The sequence below is a fragment of the Peromyscus maniculatus genome, chromosome 7 (genome assembly GCF_049852395.1).
Source record: "Peromyscus maniculatus bairdii isolate BWxNUB_F1_BW_parent chromosome 7, HU_Pman_BW_mat_3.1, whole genome shotgun sequence".
NCBI classification, from domain to species: Eukaryota; Metazoa; Chordata; class Mammalia; order Rodentia; family Cricetidae; genus Peromyscus; species Peromyscus maniculatus.
Window position 1 is genome coordinate 35,744,440 of NC_134858.1, and position 12,588 is coordinate 35,757,027.

Here is a 12,588-nt window from a genome sequence, read left to right on the forward strand (position 1 = left end):
TTGTGATCATACATAACTATAGTCACAGCAGTAAGAAGGGTGAAGTAGAAGGATTGCAAAGTGAAGGTTTTCTGTATAATGCAATGAAGTATCAGAGTTTTTAGAGAATATCTGGAATTTATAGCAAGGAAGACAATGCTGGAGAGGTATCTGAGAGTTCTACATCTGGATCTACAGCAGCAGGAAGAGAGTGAGCCACTGGGCCTGATTTGAGCTGTTGAAACATCAAAGCCCACCCCGGTGACACATTACCTTCAATAATTCCATACCTACTGTATCCAGACCACATCTCCTATAGTGCCACTCCCTAAGAGCCTATGGGGCCCATTTTCATTCAAATCACAATGACTAATGGTTTTTGCATGTTTGAATAATATACATTATCATGGTATTAAATGTTTTCTTTCAAGCTATCTATAGACTTACAACCTTTAGTCTTTCTGTGTTCTTCACGGTTGTGAACAAAACGTTAATCTAGTTTAAAGTTATATGTAAGAAAATAGCAAAAAAAACCGCATAAGTTCAAATTACTAAGAATTTACTTTTTTAAAAAAAACTTGGTTTAGTTTAATGTGACATTTTTTAACCTTTGTAGTGGCACAAATACATTACATACTCTCTAGGTAAAGATTGATACATAAGACTGAATTACAAGAAATTAAAATCAACACCAAATTATATGACTTAGCTGCAATGTCCTGGAAAAAATTTCCATAGTCATTGAATCAAATTCCTTTCATATTGCCTGCTTCCAATGCTAGAGTTATCCACATTTAAATGAGAGAAGTATATCCCTACTTCTCATCTTGCACTAAAATTAATATGAAATTTATGAAAGATCTTAATGAAACACTTAAAAGTTTGAAGATAATGTGCTTACATACTGGAAACACTCTAAGAAAGCCAAGACACTCAATGAATTTCTGAAAAGGTATTTTTTTAAAAATCATTACTTTTTTGAGATTATATGAGATCTTGTTTTTTAAATGTGTCTCCTAAAATTTTTGTATCTATGTTTTTCTTTTCATTGCAGTTGTCTTCTGTTCACTGTATGAGTTTATCCCAAAGTATCGACTTTTTTGAGATAATTATATAGTTGTATTATTGCCCCTTTCCTTTTCTTTCTTTAAATCCTTTCAAATATTGCTACTTGCTTTCTTGCCAATCCATAGGATCTTATTTTCATTAATAGTACTTTGATGATTAGTTAATGGCAAAAACAATGATGACTAGAATTGCATAAATATGTTTCTCCACAAGAATAGAAACATAATTAAGGAATAGAGGGTGTGTTTTCCAGCTCTTCCTTCAACAGGAGATTAGTAAGTGGAATGCATACAGAACTCAAACATTTTAATCACCAAAAGAACAAATTTGGTCTTTAAATGCACAAAATAACTGAATACTTATCAATAATAAGTGTAACACACACACACTTCAACACCTATAGCCATCAAAATGGAAATCCAAACTATATTGATCTATGATCTCGCTAAGTAACAATGGGTATAATTAGGAAAAATAAATAACCAATATCATAGCTGTGATTTAACATAATCTATCTGTCCTGCAGCAGAAAATGTAACCATGGAAATAAATAGGGAGATTACTCAAAAAAGAAAAATGTACTACCACATAATTGTTGTTGGATACCTAAAGAATCAATCTTAACACACAATGTAGTTAGAGACACACCCATGATTATTACTATTCACAATAACAACTTTTAGAGTTAGCATAGAAACCTCTCAATTGAATTTCAACTAGAATTCATTACATTAGTTCCTGGAGTTGTTCTCCCTCTCCTCCCAAAATAAAAATGGGTTCACATTTTCAATCATTCTCCAATCTGCTGCTAGGCTATATTATTCAAGGATATAATTTTGGCCAAAGATTTATGAAGAGTAGAGAGTAAGTATAATCCCTAAAGCTCTATACTGTACATATGTAATACTTATATTCCTCATCTGCTGGTTAATATTTGTGAAATAAATATAATACCATAAATTGACAAAAGAGGGTCAAGTGCATATTATTTACAGCTGCAATGTGGGTTGTATTTAATAGCCAATCAATAAAAACACCTAGATCATGAAGGCACTGACATTTCCAAAGGACACATTGTTGCCCAAGAAAGAATAAAAGACAATCTGGAGAAAACAAGGTAGGCTGCCCCAAATTCTTCTCTGTTCTCTCTGTTCTTTCCACCCAATCCCCCAGGCTCCTCCCTAGCACTGAACAGAGAACAAGCTTCAGCCTCCCTTCCTTCTTGTCCACATCTGCTCTGGAATGCACAGACCATCCCCTCTTAACCTCCCTTCCCCCCCACCCCATCATTCTATATCAGCCCCTAATTCAGGCAGATGTCCCCTGCTCAACCACAGGCCATCCCTGCAGAAGAACAGGTAGGTTGGCTTCAGACATTTTCCACACTCTCTGTTCCCCCAGACCCAATCCCTCAGGCTCCTCCTTAGCCCTGAAACAGATCACCACCTGCTGCCTCTCTGCCATGTCTGCTATTGATTCTACAGATTATCCTGTCATAATCCCCCTCCCACACCTCAGCTCTCCATCCCAGACCCCAACTCAAGCACTCTTCCTCTGTTAAAATGCATGGTACACCTTCCAGAAAGTCTGATGAGCTGCCTCTAGACCCTCTCTACTCTCTGCTCCCCTAGAGACAATCCTTCAGTCTCCTCCATAGAACTACAACAGATTACCAACTGCTGCTTCCCTTCTTCTCTTCCCATGTCTCTTGTGAGTCCCACAGACCACCCCCCTCACTGAAGTCCCTCTCCAACTTGTCACTGCATCTCAGCTTCTAACATCATCGGGCATTTCCTGTGAACAGAAAAGCAGAGAAAGTCAGTAAAACAAACAACACATAGCCATGACACTCTGAAAACTCCAGAGAGAAAAAATAAATAAAAAAAACCAAACCACTCACTCAACCAAGACAAAGCCAGAAACTAGCACATAGAACTTTAATTGCCATAAACGCAGATGCCTAGATGTCAGCATAAATACACAATCAATACCAGCCAGGGCAATATGTCTTCACTAGAGTCCCAATATCCTAGCACAGCAGGCCCTGAGTATTCCAATATATCTGAAGCAAAAACAAAACAAAACAACAACAAAAACAAACAAATCCCCTTAAAACCAACTATATGAAGTTGATAGACATCATAAAGAAGAAATCAATGAATCCCTTTAGGAAAAAAAATGGGTGAAATGAATCAATCCCTTAAAAAGAGGCAAGAAACAAACAAACAAACAGTTGAAGGAAGTGAAACAAAATGTTCTGTGGGGGCCCACAGAGGCTCCCCAGTAAGTCATTACTTAAGGTCAGAAAGTCTGAGCTTACTTCACCCAGCAGGACTGCATAATGGGATGATTTGGCTGAGGGCATGGTTACCAGGTGTTTTGAAGGGTCTACACTTGTTGATACTTTATACCTTGACCATCAAAGGGATGGATATTTTGCTCCTCCCCTTGCTGATGTATAAAAATTTCATCATGATTAATCTCTGGGTGATTGGGTACTGACACAGGGTCCTCTGAAAGCAATCCTGTGTCTCTGCCTTTCTCACCGTCTACATCTGTATTTCTGTCTAATACTTCCTCATTCCTCTCTCCTCCCCTCAAGAACCCTCGACAGGTCAGAGCTAGACTCTTATATTGTTCAAGGTCTGAAAGTTTAAACAGAACCAATAAAGAAAACCCAAACTAGCTGGGTGGTGGTGGTGCATGCCTTTAATCCCAGCACTTGGGAGGCAGAGCCAGGTGGATTTCTGTGAGTTTGAGGCCAACCTGGGCTACAGAATGAGTTCCAGGAAAGGCACAAAGCTACACAGAGAAACCCTGTCTTGAACCCCCCCCCCAAAAAAAAAGAAAAGAAAAGTTAGCTCATGCAGACCCACTATAATGCCATATGACCAAGGAACAACAGAATGCCAGGATTAGACATATAGACAAATTCTATAAAGATATAATTTTGAAAATTATGTTATGCCAGAATTTGAATAATAACTGCAGCAGCTTTAGACTGGGAATTTTTCCTGAGCACTCTGACCACTAAAAGTTAATGATACACTGCTTGGGACATGACAAAATGCCCATGGTGGCTTGAAGATTTTGTTTTGGTCTAGTGTCCCTGAAGCAACCAAAGCTACCAGCCTGAGAAAAGGCTATCATATACTTCTAGATTCTCAAAAATTGAGATATGGGATTAATGAGTAACAGTGATAACTCTGTTTATTAATGGTGTCAAAACTTGAGGAAAATGATTGAAAATGAAACTCTCTCTTCTGTCATAATTTAATGATGACTAAAAATGAGCAAAAGGAAGTGGAACACATGTCCAAAACAAAAAATGATATCATCTATGATCTGAAACATCATGAATGTATCCTTGCTTACTAAATTCTGTATCAATAAAGAAACACTCTGGATGCTAGTCAGCCAGGCTGCCAGATTCTCCAAACCACCATGGCCTGGCTCACTTCCTTCTCCTGCCAACTCCTTACATCTTCTTCTATGACCTATCCACCACTAGGAATGACTCCTGTATACTTCCTCTCTGTCCATCTCTCCTACAGTGAAACTAAGAAGTATCTATCCCATATATGATTCCTCCATCGCTGCTCTTGCATCAACCCATCTTCAGGCCCTGCCCTCATCCAAAGCTGGAGTCCAGCACTGGAGTAGCTATTTTAATATCTAACAAAATAGACTTCAAGCCAAAACTATTCAAAAGAGATAGGGAAGGATCCTACATACTCATCAAAGGAAAAGTCCACCAAATGACATTTGAATTCTTAACATCTATGCCCAAACACAAGGGCATCAATCTTTGTAAAAGAAGCACTACCACAGCTGAAATCACGCATTGACCCTCACGCATTGATAGTGAGAGTCTTCAATAACTCACTTTCACCTATTGACAGTCATCCATTCAAACATTAAGCAGAGAAATGCTAAATCTAACAGATGCTCTAATCCAAATGAACGTAACAGATATTTACAGAACATTCCACACATACAAAAAAAGAATATATCTTTTTCTCAGAATCTCATGGAACTTTTCCAAAATTGACTATATACTCAGACACATAGAAAGTCTCATCAGATCTAAGAAAATTAAAATAATTCCCTGCATGTCATCAGAGCACCACAGAATGAAGCTGAATTTCAACAACAGAAAGTTACAAATTCCTAGAAACTGAACAACTCTCCACTGAATGAAAAATGGGTCAAGATAGCAATAAATAAATTAAAGACTGTCTATAATTCAATGAAAATGAATACACAGCATATCCAAACATATGTGACACAATGCAAGTGATGCCAAGAGTAAAGTTCACAGCCCTAAGTGCATATATAAAAATAAATGGTGAGGTCTCATACCAACAACTTTACAGCATACCAAAACCTTTACAACAAAAAGAAGTAAGCACACACAAGAGGAGTAGATGGTAGGAAATAATCAAACTAAGAGCTGAAATCAGTAAAATAGGAAGAGAACAATACAAAAAGTCTTTGAGAAAATCAGCAATATAGACAAACCTCTTTCCAAACTAACTTAAGATAGAGAATAAGGGGGTTGTAGCAACAGACACTGATGAAATCCAAGAGAATCATTAGTGCAATTTAAAAAAACTGTACTAAAAGAATATTTAAAAGTCTCAAAAATGGATAATTTTCTCAATAGGTATTCTTTATCAAAGTAAAATAAAGATAAGGTAAACAATTTAAATAGATCTATAATGCCTAGTGAAATAGAAGCAGTCAATAAGTCAGTTTCCCAACCAATAAATAAAACCCAGGGCCACACAATTTTAGCATATAATTCTAGTAGACTATCATAAAAGGGTTAACACCAATACTCCTTAAACAGATGGAAACCAAAAAACAGATGGAAAAGTTCACATTTCATTTTATGAGGCCATAATTACTGATATCCAAATCACATAAAAACTCAATGAAGACGGAAAATTGTAGACCAATTTCCTTTATAAACATAAATGCAAAAATAATCATTAAAATACTTGCAAGCTGAAGCCAAGTACACATCAAAAAGATCATCCACCATAATCCGGGAGGATTCATCCCAGATATACAAGGATGGTTCAACATACAAAAATCAATAAATGTAATTCATTCTATAAATAAACTGAAAGGAAAAAATAACACATGATCATCTCATTAGATACAAAAATGTCCTTTGACAAAATCCAATCACTCTTCAAGATAAAAGTACTGGAGAGATTAGGGATATACCTAAACATAATAAAGACAATTTATAGTAAGTCTAAAGTCAATATCAAATTAAAGAGAGAAATTCAAAGTAATTCCACTAAAATCAGGAACAAGACAAGGTTGTCCATCCTTTCCCTATCTATTCAGTATAACACTTGAAGTTTTAGCTAGAGTAATAAGACAATTGAAGACAATCAAAGAATACAAATTGGAATAGATGAAGTCAAAGTATTGTTATTTGCAGATGATATGATAGTATATATAACTGATCTTAAAATTCCACCAGGGAACTCCTGCAGTTAATAAACACTTACAGTAAAGTGGGTGGATAAAAGATTAACTGAAAAAAATCAGTGGCCCTTCTTATACAAGTGACAAATGGACAGAGAAAGAAATCAGAAACAACACTTTTCACAGTAGCCAATAATATAAAATATTATGGGTAATTCTAACCAAGCAAATAAAAGATTTGTATGATGCAAGCTTCAAGAATTTGAAAAAAGGTAATTGAATAAGATATCAGAAGATGGGAAGATCTCCCAGGATCAAGGATCAGTGGGATTAACAGTAAAAATGGCCCTTCTACCTAGTACAATCTACAGATTCATTGCAATTCCCATCAAAATCCCAACACAATTCTTTACAGACATTGAAAGAACAATTCTCAAGTTTATATGAAAACAACAACAACAACAACGAGGACAGCTAAAACAATTCTGACCAATAAGAGAACTGCTGGAAGTATCACTATGCCTGATTTCAAGATGTACCACAGAGCTATAGTAGTAAAAACTATATGGTTTCAGCATAAAAACAGATACATTGGTCAATAGAATCTAATTGGAGCCCTAGACATAAACCCACACACCTATGTACACCTAATTTTTTGTAAAGAAGCCATAAATACACATTGGATTAAAGACAGCATCTTCAAAAAATGGTGCTGGTCAAACTGGCTAGAATTCAAATAGGTCCATGTTCCTTACCCTGCATAAAACTCCAGTGGATTGAAGACCTCAATATAAAGCCAGATAAACTAAACCTGATAGAAGAGAATGTGAAGGATAGTCTTGAACTCCTTGGCATAGGAATTGACTTTCTGAACAGAACACTAATGAGTACAGGCACTAAAATCAACAATCAATGAACAGGACTTCATTAAACTTAAAATCTTTTATAGGACAAAGAGCATTGTCAACAGGACAAAATGACAGCCTGCAGAATGGGAAAATGTTTTCACCAACTCCACATACAATAGAGAACTAATATTCAAAATATATAAAGAACTCAAGAAACTATATATCAAAGAACAAATAATCCATTTTTAAAATGGGGAACAGATCTAAACAGAATTCTCAATAGAGGAATTTCAAATGTCTGTGAAACACTTAAAGAAATGTTCAACATCCTCAGCCAGCCACCATTGAAATGAAAATCAAAACTACTTTGATATTCCATCTTATACATGTCAGAATTGGTAAGATCAATAATACAATGACAGCTCATGCAGATGAGGATATGGACCAAGGGGAACAGTTCTCCACTGATGGTGGGAGTGAAAACTTGTACAGCCACCAAGGAAATCAATATGGCTATCCATCAGAATTTTGAGAATTGATCTACCCTAAGTCCCAGCCATAGCACTCTTGGGCATGTATAATAACCACTCCTTCCTACCACAAAGTCAGTTGCTTAGCTGTGTTCATTGTGGCTTTATTTATAATAGCCAATAACTGGAGACAACTTAGAAGCCCCTCAACCAAAGACTGGATAAAGAAAACGTGGTACATTTACACAGTGGAGTATTATTCAGCTGTTTAAAAAATGGCAAATGGCATCATGAAATTTGCAGGCAAATGAATGGAACTAAAAACAAATCCTGAGTGAGGTAACCCTGACCCAGAAACAGTTAAAACGAATTATAGAATTATAATAAATAAGAAGATTAAAACAATAACAAAAGACCTGTCTAGAAAATATCTCAGGCCTAGATAGATCCATAGCAAAATTCTTCAAACTTACAACTAATACTTTTAAAAATTATCCAAAAATAATAAATATAAGAAACCTTCCAAAATCCTTCTATAAGCCAATATTGTCCTAATATTCATAACAGATAAAGACACAACAAAAAAGAAAACTACAAACTAATATTTCTGATGAACATAGATGAAAAATCCTCAGTGAAATATTCACAAATTAAATACAAGCATATAAAACAAAAACCAACAAATAACCCCCCCCAAAAAAACAATAAAATACATCATAATCAATTTGGCTTTGTACTCTACATACAATGATGATTCAACATATGTAAGTCAATATATGTAATAAGTCATCTTTAAAAGATTATAAGATCATTCTAGAAAAACCTCTGTGAAAATAAATGATAAATGTCTTAGGGAAAGTAGCACTAGAGGAAACATACCTACACATAAGAAAGGCTATATACGATAAACCCACCGTCACCATCATCCAAAATGGAGAAAAACTTGAAGCAGTCTCATTAAAATCAGGAGTGAGCTGGGAATATCCAGTGTCTCCCCTCCTTTTAAGTACAGTGCTTGAGGCACTAGCTACAGCAATAAGATCAGAAGAGGAAACTAAACAGATACAAATAGGAAGGAAGGAAGTCAAATTATCTCTAATTGAAGATAATGTTATTATACATAGGAAATTCCAAAAATTGTAATAGAAAACCTATAGAAATGATCAAAATATTTTTTAACAAAGTGCCAGAATACAAAATCAACTTATAAAAATAAGTACCTTTCCATACACCAATAGTAATCTTCCTCAAAAGATTATGGACTCATTCTCATTCACATAGCTTAATGATACCCAATGTCAGGAAGTCGAGTGTGGATGGGAAATGGGGCCTGTATATAAAACCTCAAGAACTCCCTCCAGAGATCCTTATCACCTGTCACTGTTCTATTTCCCAAAGGTTTTACAGCTTTCCCAAACAGCACTACCAGCTGGGGGGTACCTAAGTTCATAACCTTCATTTAATTCAAATGTTTCTTTGTTTAATTTTTGTTAGGATGACTTTTCTACTGATGAATATAGGGTATTAAAATTACCCACTATAATTGTTGGGGAGTTATCCTATGTCTTTATATCTAGTAATATTTGTTTTATCAAATTGAGTAGATTCACGGTGTGTGTGTGTGTGTGTGTGTGTGTGTGTGTGTGTGTGTGTGTGTGTGTCTGTGTCTGTGTCTGTGTCTGTGTCTGTGTGTGTGCTTGTCTGTGTGTGTGTGTGCAAGTGTATGTTTAAATTAAAATGTTATCTTGATTGATTCTTCTCGTATTTAATATACTGACAAGCAAAGTGCATTTCTTGGGGGTAACAAATAGACTGGCCCCCTTTTCACTCATTTTGCTAGTCAGTATATTTTAATTGGAAAATTGAGACCATTAGTAAAAGATGTGTACTGATGCCTGTCTTTCAGTTGATTCATATTGTTTGCTGTTTTGCTCTTTCTCATTTGACTAACTAATGTCCTAATGTGGCCTGTTGTTTCCTGTATCCTTACAAATTTTTTATCTTTGCTTTCATTTGAAATAGATACCTTCATTTATATTCTGTAGAGATGACTTAGTGACCATAGATTCCTTTAGCCTGTTTCCATCATTTGAATATTTATTTTGTCCTCAATTATGACAAAAGATTTTTCTAGGTAGAGTAATAAGTATTTGCAATTGTCTTTAGATCTCAAAACATTTCACTTCAAGACTTCCTGATGATGGGTAAAGACTACACTTATGTGAGGTATCAAAATCTATAGCAGTCCCACCAAAATGACCTCTCAAATGTGAGCAGATCAAAAATGACCAATGAATGTACCATAATGAATGGGGAAAAGCCCATAAGACCTCAGCCCTACAGAAATAACTACTGCCAAATGATTTAAGATGGGAGAGGGAAATATGATCCTCCCAGGTAAAAGAACCCCAATTGATTGTCCAGTGTCAAATGATCAGTCCTAAAAAGTATATACAAGTAACATCGTATGTGCTCAACAGGATAGTATAGTCATTTCCACATGCCATTCACATACTAACAGCACATATTTCTCAGCATGTAGGTGTGCAGATTCATAAGAATTCAGATGGAGAAAAAGGGGAGAGGCTCATGACAAGGAGAAAGCAGAGGTAAGTCAGAAAATATAGGAGGTCTTTGGCCAGTCACAAATTATGTGACTCATTTATGAAATGCAACTGCTCTGGCAGAAGAGTCTTCTCAGCATGAAATGAGTACCTAAATTCTCTTCTAAACTTATTTTTTTCAGGCCCAACAAACACCCTTAAACAGTTTTGCATTATTGCAAAAGTACGGACATCTTGCCTTGGAGGTTGGTATTGCTGTATGTAGGCTCTATCAGTGGGTAATATATCTTTTTATACCTATCACCCTGCATAGTGCTTCCCAGAACCCTGAAAGCTAGGAGAGAGAGAGAGAGAGAGAGAGAGAGAGAGAGAGAGAGAGAGAGAGAGAGAGAGAGAGAGAGAGAGAGACAGAGAGAGACAGAGACAGAGAGAGACAGAGTGAGACAGAGAGAGAGACAGAGAGAGAGACAGAGAGAGAGAGACAGAGAGAGAGAGATTCTTGTTCTCTTTAAGACTGATTTCTATATGTCCGTCAGTCAAGAAGTATACTTCAGAAATAGTCTTTCCATCTGGTTATGGTTGGAAGCCAAGAGCAATATATTGTGTTTAGGTATTTGCCATGTGTCATCATATTATCACAAATTAACTTACAGTATTTTTTTAGCTTTCATAACAACCAGACAAAATATGTGCTCTCAGTCACTGTCACTATTTAATAAATTGTGAACACAAATCAAAGCAAAGGAAATTTAACTGACAGAATTAATTAGATTAAATTCTCAGAAGGACCCCAGAAATCATTTTACAATAACTTCTAATCATTGTAAAAGTAAAAACTTTTGAAAGGGGAAATTTTATAAAGTGAAATATTCAATGAGAGACTATTGAACCGAGCTACTGCAATTATTGAAATATTTCTGATAAAGAAAGTAGGAAATATAGAATAGGAATATGTAGAAACATTCCTATTTAGGATATGGAAAGTAATGAAATAATGCAACATATTTCCCTTCAGATATGAATATAATATGGAGATGGAATCTTGTTTTGGGGTTTGTCTTGGGAGTTGTACAAGCCCAAGGGTGAATTAAAAATTTCTGTAAAATTGTGAGTCCCTTAGGTATTAAAGAGAAATCTTGGTCCAGAGTGTAAATAAAATCCTTCTATGCCCTTCTTATACCAAGATGCTATTCTCCAGGGAAAAGAACTAACAAGTTTCTTTCCATTTAAAGCCTGGCATATTACATTAATATCATTACACTTACATTGAAACTCCTCCATATTGTAAAGTGACAAGTAGACCAATATGAAGACTTTTACTGTTATGAATAAGTAGTGAAAGATCATAATCAGCAAATGTAAGTTACAATCCATAAATATTTCCAAGGCACTTTGTAAATTGTTAGTAAAAACAACAACAAGAGCCTCATAATGCACAAATGCTGAAATTTTCATTTCAAGTAACAACAAGAAAACTCCAATCTTTTCTGGCTCAACAATGGTGAGTTTATAAACTCTAGGTACCTTAATGTCTTTGTTTATGATAGTAGTTCAGGGATATATGACAGGTCTAATTTTCCCATTTTTTTAAACCCTGCGATATAAGTAAAGCTGACATGAACATGTTCCAGATAGAAAGTAGAGATATTTTTAAAACATAGATTAAATACATTCCTTCTCCAAGTACAGAACTTTGAAATGTAAACTTTGAAATTTGATTCTGTGACATACAGTAGTTTCTAACCTTGCCTCTATTCAGAGTCTTTACTTGTGCATGGATAATGTTTTGATTTTTCATTCTACATCTATCTAATCCGAACAAATATAAATATTAATTGTTAAATTTTCTATTGCTATTTTTTCTAGAAAGCATTTTAATCAAGTAAAAGAAGAAATAATAAGATGAGATAAAGGTGTTTCTGTCCAGTCATACTTTCCTTATACCTTGGTTTGTAAACAGTCATGTTTACACGAAATGACCCTGCCTTCATTCAGTATTTCAGAAGCTGAGATACATTGACATGTTTAGCTTGGAAAGACTGTAATAAGGGAAACTCTGTGGCACTCACTGCAATGAGAAAGGCAGATTCTACAGTTTGAGACTGGGGTATACTTGAAAATTTCCTGTGAATATACATTGGTGGAAAGAAATATAATGTGGAAAGAGATATTTTGTCTTACAGTGTAATGCATTGACCAATGCCTGCAGATTCC